The sequence below is a fragment of the Amblyomma mixtum genome, chromosome 8 (assembly GCF_055824585.1).
Source record: "Amblyomma mixtum isolate Tamu chromosome 8, ASM5582458v1, whole genome shotgun sequence".
NCBI lineage: Eukaryota > Metazoa > Arthropoda > Arachnida > Ixodida > Ixodidae > Amblyomma > Amblyomma mixtum.
The window spans coordinates 140222517-140239347 of NC_143019.1; the positions used below are offsets into that span (position 1 = coordinate 140222517).

Below are 16831 nucleotides of genomic sequence, written 5' to 3' on the forward strand. Positions count from 1 at the left end.
GCTGGAGAGTGCAGTTGGGCGGCATGGGCGTCCGGAGGGGGGGGCAAGGGGGGGCGGCTGCACCCCCCTGGAAAATCACTCACTCGAACCGTGAGTGATGGCCGCACGCCAGGGGCGGTGGTGCGCTCAGTCAAAAGGGTAAAAGCAGCCCCGCATGGTCACATCTGCGAAATGCCGCGTCCGGGCGTGCGTCGTTCCGCCGTTTTCAAACCACGCCATCGTTAGCTCTACTGAAGGGCGACCTGTTCCAGACATACAGCGGCACCGGCGAGCATGTGTTTCGAGCCGCCTTGAGATGGGTGTCTGTTTCTTTGATCTCTAGAGAGATAGCGACACGGAGGCAGACAGTGCACGGGGCATCTTGTTTTCGCCTATCGTTACGCCGGTCACCGATGAATTCTTAAGGAGGGAAGGTAAAATCAGCCGTGTCCACCCCCGCTTTGTCGGGCTGCTCAGGGGCAAGCGGGCGATGAGTTGGCGCCGCCGCCGCTCGCTGTCTCCTCCGATCCACGGGTAGCGCAGTTCGGTAGAAGCGCCGCTTTCAGAATCTCCGGCAAAGGGGATTAGCTGCTTTTGTTCACGGCGACGCAGTCTCCCGAGGCGCCCCCACACCAGCGTTCTTTGCGTCTTCTGCGAAAACCAGCGCCTTTGGTCAACGCAGCCCGATGGCGCCTGCCTGGCTCGCCTGTCACCTCTGGCTGGGCCTCAAATCACAACAGCGCCCATGTACTGTGCGTGTCAGTGCATGGTAAAGAGACCCAGGTGGTCGACATTACCCGGAACTCTGTACTACTCCATCCCTCATAGCCTGAGTCGTTTTGGGGCTCTGAACCCCATAAAAACACAAAAACAAATTTTCCGACTGGAGTGGCGAGTGTCCCTTCCCCTCGGAAGTTGCGCGGCGTTCCTTTCACCCCCAAAGTGCGCATTCGGGGATACTGCGGCAAGTAAGCCCTTGCACGTGTGCGCGCCTCTGTGTTTGTGCTTGGGTGTTTTTAGTGGCCGGTTGTCAGCGAAGCTGAGAACAACCAAGACAGCGGACGAGAAAACGACGAGCGGAGAGCAGTGTGTGTGCGGTTGCTCGACTGTGCGGATGCGCAAGCAAGATGGAGCGAGGTGTATGAAGCTGCGAGCGTGCATTTATCTTGTAAATAAGTTTTCGTTGTATATATAGTCATCTTTTGTTTTCAACGTACGCGTTCAACAGTTTTTCCAATCAATGTGTATGATGAGTGTGCACCGAGAGCGTGTAATGAAGCACAGAAGTGAATTTATCACACGTGTAATTACGCTATTCGCCCAGAAAAATCCGAGGCGCCTACAGTTGCTGTTCAAGGAAGACTGACTGAGTGACTGTAGTTGCGTGTTTGTGAACATATTGTGCTGTGTGCTGGTCATCAATCCGGGTGAGTCGAGAACTCGTATGCAGCAAGACTGAGCACTCTTCTCCACGAAGTGATATAGCATCTTTTTGCATTTTTATTAATTTTAGTTGTTTCTTCGTTGATAAACTCCAATGTACCTCTCCTAGCCGCGCTTTAATTTGCTGTTTGTAATTTTTCTTTCATGTGTGCATTTTGTTTAATTTTTATTTATATATAAATAAATAAATTTACTCCGCAAATAGCGCCTTTCTGCTACGAACATACCCCCCCCCCCCCCCCCGGGGCACCAACGGGGCCCCCCCCTGCAAAAAATTCTGCGGACGCCCTTGTTGGGCGGTATGCTGAAATGTCGAGTGGTGATTTTCCCGGTTTAAGGAGTGGAACAAGATGACTGGGCAATGGGCGAAGTTTCCTACAAACCTAGAACCTGAGTGACAGTGGTTCAGCGGCCCTCAGCTCATTGCTGCAAATCATCACCTCATGCAGTTAGCGCTTTACGATAGAGTTGGGACTCCAACTCCAAGAATGGGACTCCAAGAAAGAACTTGGTCGCGCATAGTTACACGTTGGCTTCTCAGTTAAAAGCAGAAAAAGTTTATAGCAGTAAGCCAAATAGATTTTTCAAATTATACTTTAATTGACAAAGGTCACATCAGAATATTGACATGGATGCCACTGGTAGGCATCCATTGGGTATCCTTTACACGGAATCCCAAGAGAGAGGGAAATGCAAAAGCCAAAAGTGCGTTGAGACGACGGGAATGTTGGACTGAACAGCACCATTGCACATCTTGACACAGTGCATCACAACCTCAAACACACAGGTAGCCAGTGCCAGAGATGTACATAATGTGTTACAGGTAATTGATTACCTGTAATTTTGTAATTAGAAGTAATTACAGTGGCCGCAACTGGCGAAGGTTAGGATCAATTGGAGAGACATGGGAGAGGCCTTTGCCCTGCAGTGGGCGTAGCCAGGCTGATGACGATGAACCTTTAGTATGCAAGACACGCAACTTGGCAATGGTTTTGTTAGAAATGGCATAGCATTTTATGGGCAAAGTTTTGTTCAGCGGTTACAGTTGTTTGTAGTACTCCGAATGTTGGAAACAATGAATGGTGAGTGCAGTAGCAATTGCACACTGACAAAACTAAGGAATCAGAAACTGAGCTTGGCAATCAGTGTTAACCTGCCTCTCTGCATTTTAAAACCAGCACACTCACGTATGTTTTGCTGATGAGTTTTAGCACATTGACAGACTGACACTGACTGACTGTAACTGACAGATGCAAAACACAGTGGTGCTTTAACTGTGGCCATTTAACCACATACAGGGTGATTTTTTTTAACCTTTACAGATTTTTTTTTCTTCAAAAAACAGACTTTTGGTGCAGTCTGTTGAGCTACATTAGTACAGTAAGGCGGATATTAGGTACCTCATATGGATCAAGAATTAGACGATTAGTTAACCTAGTTGAACTATTTAAGTTTTCATTTTAGGGGGCAAAGTTCTACTGCGAAATTGCTGGCCTTCAACATTGAAGGTGAGTCCTGTTTTTAATTTTTTTAATATGCGATATCATTCGAAATATCGCCAAAAACGTGCATTTGAAAGCTTGTTGAGCTGATTTTCGCACACTAATTATAGAATGCAGTCACTGCACCTGGCATCGCCGAAATCAACTTCTTCTACAACATCAAATGCTCCAATTGCGCCTGCTGTTTCTGACACGTAAGAAGTGTGGGGGAAGGCTTGTTATAAATATCCAATGCAGGAATGCAAACTCGGCTAGCTTTCAAATGCCTACTTTTGGTGGTCGATATTTTGAACCACACTGGTAATTAATAAAATTTTAAAAAAAGCAGCTTACCTTCGATGCTGACTGCCATCAATTTTGCAATATAACCTTGCCTTTTGCTATAAAAAATTAGTTGATTTTAGTTAATTCATCATTAGTCTGTGGAGATGAATCACAGACACAAGTCATTGTTGGGTCTCCACAAATTTATTTGGCAGGACCCGCTCAGCCAGCCAGAAAAGGGACAGCGTGCCGCCGGCATCCAGTTGAGCAGCCCTGAAATCCAGTCTGCGCATGCTTGGCAGGCGTGCTGGGGCTGTCGCCATCTTCTGCGGCCGGACCAAGATGGCACGCTATAGGGCCCCCCCTCTAGTGATGAAGCCATGAGCAAAGTGTGAATGGCAAAAAGCGGATACTCTTGGCGCAAATCGTACGCGACGAGGACTGGCACGGTCGGGTGAGGATGCAGCTGCACAGTTGGCGATGACGTCGGTGTCAAGGTGAGCAGGTTCAAGGCCGTCAACTGAGATTGTGTCCTCTCGGCCGTTGATGAGCTGAAGAAAGTGCTTAGAAGCACACCGGAGCACCTGAACGGACCATCGTATGGTGGCCGCAAGGGTGGGCGTACAGCGTCGTGGCGAACAAAGATGTGAGTGCACTGCTGAAGGTCTGGGAGGGACATGGACAGGACGGAATACTGGCACTGATGTGGTGGAACGACAGTGCTCATAGCGCTGTGTAGACGGTATGCGTAATCTCAGATGTCAGCAGGCATGGGTGGCGAGGTCTAGAAGAATTCTCTAGGAACACGGAGAGTAGTGCCAAACGTTAGCTCTGCTGCATAGGTAGAAGAGTCACTGCGAAGTGCAATGCGGGAACCAAGCAGGAGTAAGGGTAGGCACTTGATCCATGGCAAAGGAGAAGTGGATGCCGTAACTGAAGCCTTCAACTTCCGGTGAAAATGCTCAATGGCACCATTCGAAATTAGGTGGTAAGAGGTCGTCTTGATGTGATTGACGCCGGGGAGCCGAGTCAGGTTGGCAAGTAATGTGGAGTTGCACTGACAGCCACGATCAGTTGTAATGGTGGAAGGGACACCGTAGCTGCTTACCCAGAGTGTGATGAGTGCTGTTCTGATCGACTCCGCGGTTATGTCCAGAAAGGGCATCGCTTCAGGCCATCTCGTGAACCTGTCAGTGCAGGTTAACAGGTAGCAGTGGTTCCCGCAGGGAGGAAGGGGACCGGCAATGTCGACGTGCAGATGGCTGAAGCGGGGAGGCGGGAAGGTGCCAAGCGGAGTCGCAGTGTGTCGATGCACTTTGCTTTGCTGACAGCTGAGCCATGTGCGCGAGCACCAATGAACGTCGATGTTGATGCAAGGCCAGACATAACGAGCCATGACAAGGCGCTGTGTTGCGTGGATGCCAGGATGGGCCAAAGAATGGGGGCATCAAAGACAGTTTGTTGGTATGGTGGAGGCACGTAGGGTCGAGGGCGACCTATCGATGTATCATGTCCGGGTCACCAAATTTGTGGAGATGAATCGTAGACACAAGTCGTTGTCGGGTCTCCACAAATATATCTGGCAGGACCCACTCATCCAGGCGGGAACGGGACAGCGCCTCCGGCATCCAGTTGAGCAGCCACGAAATCTAGTCTGCGCGTGCTTGGCAGGTGTGCTGGGACTGTCGTCGTCTTCTGTGGCCGAACCGCGATGGCATGCTATAAATTCATATGAGGCACATAATGTCTGCCTTGCTGTACAATCCAACTCAACAGGCCACATTGATGTATCTCTCATGCTTTTCAAAATAAAATTGTGCAAAAGTTAAAAAAATCAACTGTATATCACATTTTACTGAGATGTCGTCACATGGTTTTGCACTGTTTTTGGTCTTTGAGGAAAGGAAATGTCTCGTATCCTGGTGGGCACCCGAACAGCACTGCAAGGGAAGGGATCAAGGTGAGAGTGGAAGAAGAAAGAGAGGAAGAGGTGCCATAGTGGAGGGCTCCGGAATAATTTCGACCACCTGGGGATCTTCAACGTGCACTGACATCGCACATGGGCGCCTGCGTTTCAGCTCCATCAAAGTGTGACTGCCACGGCCGGGTTTGAACCCGGGAACCCCGGCTCAGTAGCCGAGCGCCAAACCACTGAGCCAGATACACCAATAATGGCACAGTTTTGCTCTGCGGAATGTTGCCTCAGCTTGATTTATGCAATTTTCAGTGGTAAATAAAAATTATTCTGATTCCACGGGTATTATAATGCTTGGATCTGCCAATATGAGGCAAGGTCATTTTGTTTCCTACTTAACCTAGTAGGGTGTTTTGTTCAGTTAGTCCTTTTAAGTCCGTAGGCAGTCATTGTCCATGCATGCAGCTTATCTCATTAAGTCTTGATGACAGACAAGTGCTTGTGGGTCCCAATAATGACAGGTTAGGCAAGCCATTGTGCAGATCCGAAGCAGCGTCTGTATCCCTACGTCAGAAGCACTGGTCGCACAAGCTTTACATGGGTGCCACTTTCGGTGCTGTGTGCGTGCCGCTGTCCAGTTTCAAACAAGGAACTGCTGACAACTGTTTAAGGTTTAGGGACAGCAAAATTTTCATAGCGTATTTTTGCATTTCAATGATGTGTAAGACATTAGCAAACATAAATCACCATGTGAAATTCACCTGTGCTCAGTAGTGAACTTATATACAGGTGTCAGGCTTTTCGGTTTTTATTCTAAAATTTGGCTGACTTTTTTTGGCGCTTATTTTGGAATGAATTTTTTTCGGCAACATAATATGGTACTCTTGTGTGGTAAAAAGTCGTCTAGAATTTCTTTTAACCTTTTTTCAGCCAGAGGATTTGATTTACTAGTAATCAGCACAAAAATGGCACAAAAAATTTACAGCTGTACTTATAGGAAGAAATGCCATCACCTATAAAAGAAATGGAAGGAACTGTAAGCCAAAATAAAAGTGCAATTTGACTTGCAAAAGCTAGGTTGTCATGCTGATGTTGGGTTTCTGCACTGAATGGAGAGAGAGAGGTAGGGTCTCAGGTGGTCTGCATGTTGACAGCGACAGAACTGCTGCTTAACCATCGAGGTAGCCGGAATATCATACTTTTTCGTGGCATTTGTGTATGGCTTTGCATGAGTGTCCCTACATACAGTGGAGGAGCCCACTCAACTAAGCAACTGCACTAAGTGGGTGATGGCAGTTAACAACATGCAGCAGTTTACTTACAACCTGTCTACAAATCAACCAAGGTGGTTGCTATCATGCAAATTTAACAATCAGGAATGTTGGGCCAGAGCTCCCTTCTCACACAGCTCCATCAGCCTGACCAACCTAACAAGTGCAGAGCGCAGTGGCTCCTCTCTTTTGGACTGATGTCAGCACCCTGTCTTGGCCCTGCCTGCTCTCTCCGTCACTCCACCAAAAGCAGGGTCAAGTCTCCCCTTTTGGCACCAGAAAGCCACCTTACCTGTAGCACGCTGATGCCCACGAGCACCACGTGCATTCCACGAAGCCATTTAAGTACAGTTACAGCACAGACCACACGCTCAAAACGATAGCAGCAACTGAATGGGAGCCACCATGCAGCTAGGTCTGAGCGCACGACTCTGCCCGCGCTCACTTCTTCACCGTTAGTCTCTGGAACATGTGGTCCTCATCACGCGGTGTGGTGCTGAAGTGCCACATTTCATGTCCCTTTCCAAACCTGAGGAGTCTGTGTGTTGACTGCGCCTTGTAGGAAGGAAGACCTTCCAAGGCCTTGACTTTTCGTAGACCGCCGTTCCTGCAGTTTACAGCGTTTGTTTTCAAACAAGCCCACTCATATGGCACAAGGTAGGAGAAGGGAGAGAGGGTCTCGCAATAAGCCCCAAGGAAATAGCTGAAGAAAACATTGAGCTAGTGGATCCGGGTGTTGGCTGTTTTATGACCCTCTGCACTATAGCCCATCAATTTGACTGCTTGGAGACTCCCGGTTTGCAGAGGTGTGCAGAATGACTGCGCTACTTAATCTTAATTTTCTTCTTTGCCCTAGTGCGTGTAATGTGTTTATTAAAGAATACTGACTATCCTTTTTCACTTATAACCAAATTTTGAAAACTGAATTCGGTGTACTTTATTTTTGCCTAACCTTAATATTGGATTAATTCTTCGATGCAGTTTTGGTTTCAGCAGTTGAAAGATGGTTGTGGCATCACAAGTAAGCATCCGATCATGCGAGGCATACACAGTCTGAACTATAATAGCTCTTTGTTCACGTGCTGCCATTCTGGCTTCTGGAGCAGTTTAGTGCATTAAAGCTACAGAGCAGTGGTTATACTGTCGCTTCTGTATGCCTTACATGACCTTGTACTTGCTAGTGATATGGCAACTGAAACTACAATGGAAAAAAAAAAAATTAAATTACAAATTATTTATTGAGTACTGATGAACTCCACGTGATGATCAATGTTTACTAATGTTTCGTACTCTATTCCAGGGCAAAAGCACACGCCGAAAAATTTGGTGCCTCTACTCCTTTAACTCATGTCCCCGCACTAGTCGGTGACCGGTCTGGCGTACACTGTGTAGCATTCTCCTTGTCCCTCATCTTTCATGAGCAGCAGAAAAAATGCATTTCAAGAGTGTTGACAAATATCTCGAGAATGGTTAAGATCGTGTAAGGCAGCCAAGTTAACCTCGTCTGTACCTACCATTGCAGCCTAGGCCTCAAAACCAGTAACTGTAACGTGCACCAACCAATTTTAGTTCATTAGGACGTCTGGGTCCTGACCTTTTTGGTGTTTATTAAGCAAAAAAGATTACAGTGAAGATGAGAGCTTCACAGCAGCTTTTTTTTTCTCTCCAGAAAAATACGGCATATGGTTTCTTAAATTAAAATTGGCAATACATACATGTGTTCCTGGCAAATGTGCCATCACGCAGGAAGAGGCAGAGAGACCAACATCGATGGCTGGCATGCAGACTGGCGATTCTTTGGTGGGATGGTTGTCCACAAAGATTTGAAAATAGCTGTATTCTGGAGCAATTTTGAGGACAGAAAGGGTCGAGATTGTCAGCCATACTTTATTTAAGCACAATTTAGAACATTTCTGGTGACAGGCACACATCTTCATGAGAAGGCCTAAAAGGTGCGTAATTGACCACAATGATTGCAAAAGCTTCGGTAACCATCCAGTATTTTTCAACAGCCATACGCCAGACAACTCGTGCAACATGATGAAAAAAACTGGATATGGCTGTCCACTAACAGCACTGTTAAAAATACACTTGACAGAATTCATAGCAATACCACGGCCATGCTAAAATAGAACACATTAGCTGAAAGTGGACACCGCAAAACCACTGCCCATGAGCGCCAAGTTCTACAAAACGTGGATACAGGACATCGTGTATTTGTAAAAATACTCGCACAGCCCGATAATTAGATTGCACCTCGCCTGAAACCAGAGATCAAGTATGACGCTGAAGAATGCGTATCAAAAACAACCTGTGTGTACCACCATTATTTATTAATTACCCTCAGGGCCTGAAGGCATTACAGAGGGGAGTGAGATAACGTACAGTAATACCATAAAGTACAGCAAGAAAAGAAAAAGAAAACGGCAAGAACAAATATGGCAGAGAGACAATTATTGTGGGAAATAAGCCAGTGAAAACATTCAAAGAAAACACAAAAATTTGAAGAGAGAGACTACATATGGCAGTATTAAAAAAGTATTAGTAATGTCAACTACATGGTGGGGAAGGTCGTTCCAACTCACACAGGTACTGGGGATGAATTAATAAAAGAAATGTTCAGTGTGACATGAAGGAACACCTATTTTGTGGAGATGATCTATGCAGCCTGTAACACATAGGCCTGGTTAGCAGCCACCTCTTAAGGAGAGGATTGGTATCATATATCTTGTGAAAAGGACATAAGCAAGAAATTTTTCTTTGGCATGAGAGCAGCGGCAATGATAAGGTAGCCTTCACAGCGGTAACACTGGAGCTATGGTGATAACTGGAAAGTATGAATCGCAATGGTTGGTTTTGTGCAGATTCAAATTCAGATGCTAGTGATCTACCACAGACTTATGGTACATACTCCAATTTAGACAGAATGAGTGAAGTAATTTTACTGAGCTGGAGGAAAGGTAGAATTTAGATGCAGATACAGACACCCTAATGTATGGTTAGCATTGTTAGCAGTAAATTCAAAATGCGATTTCTAAGAGGTGAGAAGTTATATGCACACTGAAGTATTAGTACAAAGACAGTTTCCAAGGGAGTATTGCAAAGTTTAAAAGTGGCTGTTACAATGCCACATTAAGAAGCACACACTTGTTAGTGTTAAGTTCCTAGTGCCATGTTTGTTTCAAAACTCGGTTAATATCAGGTTGAAGAATAGAAGCGTAAGAGTCGCTGTTAATTTCAGAGCCTAAAGACAGAAGAGGCAGCATTGTTAGGCAAGTCATTAATACAAACGAGAAAAAGTAAGGGCCCAAGAACCCTGGGGAATGCCTGAGCCCACTGGAGAAGAACAGGAGGTAAGTTGATCTGCAGTCACACATTGAGAATACTAGTTAGTGAGGGAAGACGAGGTTACTGAATTTGAACTTTTTCAAAGGCTTTCGAGAAATCGAGAGAAAGAGCTATTTAATGAAAAACAGATTTTAGCCGGGATTTTAACATGCTAATCTGCGTAGGGGAGGGAATAGGGAAGTAAAGATGGAAGAAGGGAGGTAGAAAACAGTGCAGTCAATGAAGAGAGTTGCAATGCAGTAGTTCACCGCATGATGGCTTCTTTGGATGAGACCAAAGTCAAGTTCTGTGCATGGACAGCAGGGTGATCAAGTGTTTGGCAATTTAGAGTTTGTCTAAAACACCAATAGTGTCCAAATAGGCAAATAAGAATATCATTGCATGTTGCTGCTGTCTGTGAATAACCTAATAGAGTCCACTGTGAGTGGCACTCGGGTGACGGACTGCATGCATTGTTCGTAGCGCGCACGTCCGTTGGCGTGCGCCGGACATTCAAAGAGGATATGAAGCACAGTCTCAACTGAGCTGCAGTTGTCACAATACGGACTGTCTGCTTGCTTGAAGCAGTATCGTAGACTGTTCGTAAACGCAACAGTAAGACAAACACAATGATAAACTGTTTCTAGATGACGCGGAGGCCCAAGTGGTAGTCTTGATTTGAGCTGGGGGTCGATGGAATGGAGAAAGGGGTAATGATGACTTGGCGAGTTCCAGAGGCAGTTCTTTTCATCCTGGGTATATGGTTTGGCGAGTTGGGAGGCATCCAATTTTGTGAAGAAGGTGCGCTTGTAGTTACGGTACAAATCGAGGAACATGCAGTCTGCCATAGAACCCTGGCCAGGATGAAATGCACATTGTGTGTAATACAAAAAAAGCTGTGTCTTGCATAAAAATGTGTCATGAAACCCTTGCTGGCAGTAACTGAGAAAGGAATTTGACTGTAGGAAACTTGCAAGGAGAACTTAGATGCCATGTTCCATGGTCTTACAGAGGATGCTAATAAATGAAATGGGTTGGTGGTTAATAGAAGAATGCTTGTCTTCAGACTTGTGCATTAAAACCACCTTCCAATCATTGGGGACCCAACCAGACTCCATAAATTGCTCAAACAGTTTAGAAATGAATTATAGCCCTATAAACTTTCACATTTTTTTAGAAGTTTAGAGTTGATGTTGTCCATACCGCATGGAGGTGATATCGTGATTTTTTCAACCCCAACAGGTTCATAACAATGGGGTTCACAAGAAAAAAATTACAAGGTGGATAACGAGGATATGTGATATTACCTGGCCACCTGATGCTTTTAGATTAACTGTAGAGTAATCCGTTTTGTTAGCAATGTTCCGAAATTGTTGGTTATCAGTTAGCATCAGTGGCAAAGTGTGATTGAAAAATGACTCCTTTGCTTGTTTTAGTGTGGTTTTATATTAAGAAGCAGCGGACTAACACGCATCACACCAGTGTATAGAATTAGACATTTTGGCAGACAAACATTTTTTCCCTTGTTTTTTCTAGTGATAAGTAAAGTAAAAATGTTCTCATATTTTGCACATAGGCTGCAAAGTTTAGTGTGCTAGACAGTAATAACCAGGCACATAAAACAGCAAAAAGGCATTCAAAAGCTTCTTCTACACTGCAGCCTTTCTTAGCAGCAACTAATATTTTCTGGATAATAAAAATCAACATGCAAAAGGTAGAACTTTATTTTGTATACACAAAAATAATGGCACTTTTACTGACTGCATGCACATACTGCAGCCAGAGTTGAATGCACTGGGTAAATCCTCAAGGTCCTTTACACCCTTTCATATGTCGATCAACCGAACAAAGCAAAAGTGCAAGCGTGAACTCCATAAATGATGCCAGAACAGAATAAATACTGCCCTTTCTGAGAAGCATGAAAGAGCATTGCATCAAAGTGCACAAAGGTGGGCTGCATAAAAGCAACAACATGAGATGACTCGTACATGGCATCACAGACCCCACGATGGCTGACCACACACCACTTCCATGGGGCAGGTAGCTATCAGCGGATAAGATGGACGAACAGGCTTCCTCCATGTTCTGGTTTACAAAAACGGCTATCCTAACAGGCAGAGGGATGCGCACTGGGAAGCCAAACGGCTATCCACAATATTCAAGTGAGTTAAGCAGAAATCAAGCTGACAATGAGATGAAATCTGTTGCCTTCAGATTTGAGCAGGAACAGAGGAAGATCCTACGCCGTCTCATTCAGTTAGCCTGTTTCAGTGCTTTCCCTAAAAACTTGGAAAATATGAGACACTACACATTTTTGCGTGGCTATGCTCAGTAAATCTGTTTTAAATGAATACATGAGGAAGGAACCAATCGACAGCTTTACGTACGCCTACATTAGTACACTGTACTTACAGAAATCAGGTCAACAAGTATGTAACCCCATCAGCTAAAGAATAATCACGCTTTCTTTCTTGCTCTGCAGTGCACCTAAACTTAAGCAAAGCTTCCCATTTGTGCAAACGTTTCCTTCCTAGACAACTACTATTACACTCCACAAAGAAAAGAAACGGCCAGCACATTTCAAACATACATTTTCAATTAGTCGGCAAAGCTAAAACCTTACGATGATCATGCATAAAAGATTAAGACACCGAGCAGCACACTTGCAATATCAGCTCGAAAGGTTGCGTCCGATGTCAGTTGCGAATGTAAACCCGATGTTTCATGGTTTCGATGATCTAGCTAGAACTGCCAGTGAAAGCTGCGCGCATCCTGTTCGTGCTCAATTCAAGTGAAAACATTTCTGGCATATGTTTCGCGTAGACAAGCTCATATGCTGCCACAAAAATATTTTTCAGCCGCTAAGTTTCGTGGAGTTCAACGTGCCGAAGCAAATCGTTCCCGCTTATTTCATATAGCGATTTGTGGACGATATGCGAATGGCAGGCGCGGTACTTGCCACCATGGTACTCAAGTATGCTGATATTCGAGAAATTATTAACACACAACACCTTTTCCTTACGCAGAACTGCCAGTTGTCTTGCTGAACTTACCGAAATGATGCTCATTGCGTGAGAAGGTTCGCCGGCACTCAGCAGGGATGCCTGTCTGAACATACGTCACTTTATGGTTCGTTAGCATTTACAGCACCTGGCAAAAGCATACGACAGGTGCAGCAGAGCACAAAAAGGACAGTAATAACACGGCACACATCATTTACAACACATTTCATATCCGCGCAACAACCTTACCACTACGTCACACAAAAAAGAAAGGAGGGGAGGGACAAAGAGAAAAGCGCACGCAGCGCCATTACTGAAATTTTGTTGCAGGCGAAACTACGCCTTTTAATTAGAGAAAGACTAACAGTGCACAAAATCACAAGCACCAAATTTTACCTTTTTTAAGTGCCTTGCTTTTTGACAAAAAAAAAAATAAATTATTCGTTGAGTTTTCGTCAGTGTCGCCATCTGTAGTGCTGTCACTCAAGCCTTCGCAACGGCGCGTCATTTGAACTCGCTGGTTTCAGCGTGCGCGTACGAGTCTCGTTGCGGGTCTGCACACAAGCACCTGCGGTTGAGCAATGCTAAACTTTTTTTCACGCTGTAGAAAATCTATTGCCTCAGTGGAACAGAAGTGGCAAAGAAACAGATGTGGTCTGATTCAGTTGTAATATAACTGCCACAAGTTTCTCCAGTTACTGCAGGTGAAAAACATGGTGATAAATGGACAGTTAACGGGCAAGTGGAAATAGCTCATCATGACAAAAAGCGCAAAAAGATGAAGAATAGTGAAAGACTGTTAGTCTTGTGTCTTTTCACTCCGTTCATTGTGAAACCTTGACATGGAATAAAGTGGGCAAATAAGCTTCCCACTCAGTGATGGGCAATGAAGTTGAGATACATTGGAAACTGATGATGATGCTGGGTTTTCTTGACTCAAGGGCATTTAAGGCCAAAGAGCGCCAAACACAAGGTTTTTGGTTGGCTCAGGCTAAAATATGTACTACACGTGTTAGAATCAATACCGGGTGTATAGAGCCCAAGAGTAGCGAGTATGTTCATGATCATAGTGTGTCAGGAGGGTGTATAAGCCAGGTAGAATGGCCTAAAGAGGTGTATAGCGCCAAAAAATTGTGTTAAGAATTGTTGCATATCAAAGACGAAGCCAGGTAGCCTCAACCGAAGCCCTTGGTTGGGAAAGAAGAGCGAGGCATCTAGCAGCTACGGCTAAGCTCAGCCTTCTCCTTAGCAACGAGGAGGGGCTGAGGTTGCTTGGAGTATGAGATCGCTTGTAGAAAGCCAACATGTGTTAAAATTTTGGAAACCCTATCCAATGAAAGCATGCAGTCATCACCTAAAAATAAAGAAGGGTGCAATGGTATTTTATATGTGTATAGCTCTGGGAAGTGCTGCCGTCTTTCTGTTTCCAATCTCGGGCACATGATTGATGCACGGACAACTGAGATGTGGGTTCCACATCTCGCGCACTGTGGTGCCGGTGTCCTTTAAAAGATGCAAGTGCGTGATGTATGTATGTCTTATCCTCAGTGTGCAGAGAGCAACTTCTTTGAATCTATTTTGTTTTTCCGTGGCATACCTTCCAATCCTTGGTTTTATTGTGTGCAGTTTGTTCTCGGTTCATCCCAGTCCTGCTGTCACTCATTGCGGAGTGTAGTCCTCTAATATGTGGCCTGAGGTCCTGGTATGGAAGTTGGTTAACATTAAGACTCAGTTCAGCAGCTGACGCAGCAAGCCTATCAGCTTCATTTCCATCTATGCCACAGTGACCTGGTACCCAGCATATTGCAATTTTAAGGTTCAATGTGCGCGCAAACATAAAGCATTTCAAGAGGGAATTCATAATGGGGCTTTTATAGGGTTTCCCAGAGGACAGGGCTACAACCACACTTAAGGAATCACAGTAAATAACAGAGGTAGGGATTTTCTTTTGCAGGATGGACCTCACAGCCAGCAGGATACCATGACATTCTGCAGTAAATATGCTTGTGTGTCTATTCATTGTTTTTGCTTCAGAAAATTGACAGCTGCGAACTGCACATGAAACTGAAGATGTTTGGTTTTGGTTTGGTTTGGTTTTATTGGGGTTTAACGTCCCAAAGCTACTCAGGCTATGAGGGACGCCGTAGTGGAGGTCTCTGGAAATGTCGACCACCTGGTGTTCTTTAACGTGCACTGACATCGCACAGTACACGGGCCTCTAGAATTTCGCCTCCATCAAAATTCGGCCGCCGCGGCCGGGATCGAACCCGCGTCTCTCGGGTCAGCAGCCGAGCGCCGCAACCACTGAGCCACCGCAGCAGGGCCAAACTGAAGATGTCTTGGAGTCATCAGTGTAAAACTCTGTGCACTGATACTTTGCTTTTAGGGACATGAAGTGCTGTTTTATGCCAATTGGTGACCCATGCTTGCCAACTTCACAAAAAGATCTGTCACAGACAACTGGATGCACTTCCCAGGGAGCAGTCACGTCTTTAGAAGAAGTCATCAGACTGGTATGCTCATTTCTTGGACAAGTGCGGCGACTCTAATAGGTGAAGGTGGAGTTTCAGACGGTCTGTTTGAAAACAGCAGTGTACTGGTCGGGTTTCGCATAAGCACGCTGCATGGATGGTCGGCATGAGATAATACCTTGGTGGGGTATGCTATACCTGTAAACTTCGCCGTAGTTCAAGTGACTATCAGTCCACCTTATTGTACAAACTAGCAATTGGGCTTGTACGGAAAGCACCAGTAGCCAACCGCAGACCCCGGTGGTACATTGCACCGACCATTTTTAAGGTGGTTCTTGACTCGTACGCTACTCAGCCGTAGTGATAGAACTACACCATTTAGAAGACTCAGCAGGCAGTCTCGATCTGTACCCCACGACATGTGTGACACGATTTTTAGAAGGTTCAGTGCCTTCATGCACTTAAGCATGCCTTTAAGCACTGCTCAATGTGTGTGACGAACATAAGCTTTTCGTCGACTATGATGCCAAGAAATTTGTGGTCTTTTTGGACAGCAATACTCTGCCCGTTCAGTGTGATGTTGGGTTCAGGTCTAACACCACGTTTTTTTTTTAGAGGAGTACACTGACTGTCTTTTCTGTGTTGAGTTTAAATCCGTTCTTGTGTGCCCATTTTGATACTTTGTTCACAGATGGACAAATTACACGACTTGTAGCTTATTTACAAATCGTCAACATAAATAGTGTAGGATACTGATCTCGGTAGGATGCTCAATTCATTTTGACCATGAAAAGCGTGCAGCAAAGAACGCCGCCTTGAGGGAAACCATTCTCATATGAAGAACTGCTTAGATAAGGAATTCCTTACATGGACCTTGAATGTTTGTTCAGACAGACAACTCTAAATGGTGGTCAAATACATTGGAAACTGAGTTTTCGATTCATCATGATTGTGCAGGATAAAGGGCTCTCCCAATGATCTGCCATTATCCCTGCGCCATGCACTAGCCACAGCCACCAATCCCAGCTGATTTGCTAACCTCTGCATCCGACTTCTGGGCGTCCCCTGCTAGTTTAGTTACCTAGGAATCTAATGTGCTAGCCGAATAGACTGATAGTTATCTATTCTCTGGGTTATATGTCCCGCCCTAATCCAATTTTTTTTTCTAATTTCTTGTTTATCATTAACTTAAAATTGTACTCTAATCCACACTGATGTCTCTGAAGCTTTCCTCATAATTTTACTCCTAACAACGGGCTGCATTGTTCCGGTTATTTTAAAATCTTTTCTGTAATGTCCATTTTTCATCCTCTCAGACAAGTGATGGCAGGGTGCAGCTGTTAACTATCTGCCTTTCGATCTATATTTTCTTGCAAGGGTTATTAGCAAACTGTTGTTCGTTACACTACCTGCACAGCTGCTACATCGCTGCTCACACCAAGCGTGTGCCCCGATGCTTGACCCGCATGAGTGAAGTGTAGGCATCTGAAGAACATTTATTGCACTCGAAGCAAAGCTTTTACAGCCATGAAAAGGACGGGAAGGAGGGAGGAGGGAAAGTGCACACTCCTATCACTTGGTGCATACATGCACAACTAGACTGTGCTGCACAATGATAAGCTGCAATAGGGTGGCTGTCCGGGGTTACTACAACAGT

General features: G+C 45.2%; 2 long non-coding RNA genes across 6 annotated transcripts in view; one reads left to right on the top strand and one right to left on the bottom strand.

Annotated features, from left to right (window-relative positions):
* LOC149334634 (uncharacterized) overlaps positions 1-16831 on the top strand; it is a 34317-nt gene that overhangs the window by 6363 nt on the left and 11123 nt on the right. For 2 of the 4 annotated variants that reach the window (XR_016284779.1, XR_016284776.1), the window contains 2 exons: positions 3404-3685; positions 9616-10244. This is a non-coding gene — a long non-coding RNA (uncharacterized LOC149334634). Of the gene's footprint in view, positions 1-3403; positions 3686-5087; positions 5575-9615; positions 10245-16831 lie in introns of those variants that run through there. The other 2 variants (XR_016284778.1, XR_016284777.1) reach the window with 2 other exon arrangements.
* On the bottom strand, positions 1742-15186 carry LOC149334635 (uncharacterized). 2 transcript variants are annotated; one of them, XR_016284774.1, is made up of 3 exons: positions 12755-15186; positions 6820-10453; positions 1742-5128 (listed from the first exon to the last, which is right to left on the bottom strand). It is a non-coding gene; the product is annotated as an uncharacterized LOC149334635 (long non-coding RNA). The 2 variants fall into 2 exon arrangements; XR_016284775.1 differs by lacking the exon at positions 1742-5128 and having other exon boundaries at positions 5918-6981; positions 8090-10453.